General features: G+C 35.5%; 1 protein-coding gene across 1 annotated transcript in view; it reads left to right on the forward strand.

The window, feature by feature from the left end:
• Positions 1–273, forward strand: part of LOC119590828 (nuclear pore complex protein Nup85-like) — a 14,259-nt gene that overhangs the window by 12,615 nt on the left and 1,371 nt on the right. The gene's annotated exons all lie outside the window — the stretch shown is intronic.

Consider the following 273-nt stretch of genomic DNA (forward strand, 5'->3'; position numbering starts at 1 on the left):
CCTCATTTGTGTATGAATACTGTAGGCTGACTCCAAATAACCCTGTCCCCCTGATTCAGGGACAGTCCCTTTAAGTAATCATTCCATGCTCATTGAAAGATAGGCTGTTATAAAAGCCTGATTGATGCAAATTGTTCATAATTTGTAAATTTGTTAGAGTTGCAGTAGGTTCTCTCACCTGTGTGTGTGTGTGAGTTATATTGAGTTTTTCCACACCCTTCTTTTAATTCAGAAACTATTATTTAATTGTTTCAGGGTTTTTTCTTTTTTTTC

Source organism: Penaeus monodon, chromosome 27 (genome assembly GCF_015228065.2).
Source record: "Penaeus monodon isolate SGIC_2016 chromosome 27, NSTDA_Pmon_1, whole genome shotgun sequence".
Classification (NCBI taxonomy): Eukaryota; Metazoa; Arthropoda; class Malacostraca; order Decapoda; family Penaeidae; genus Penaeus; species Penaeus monodon.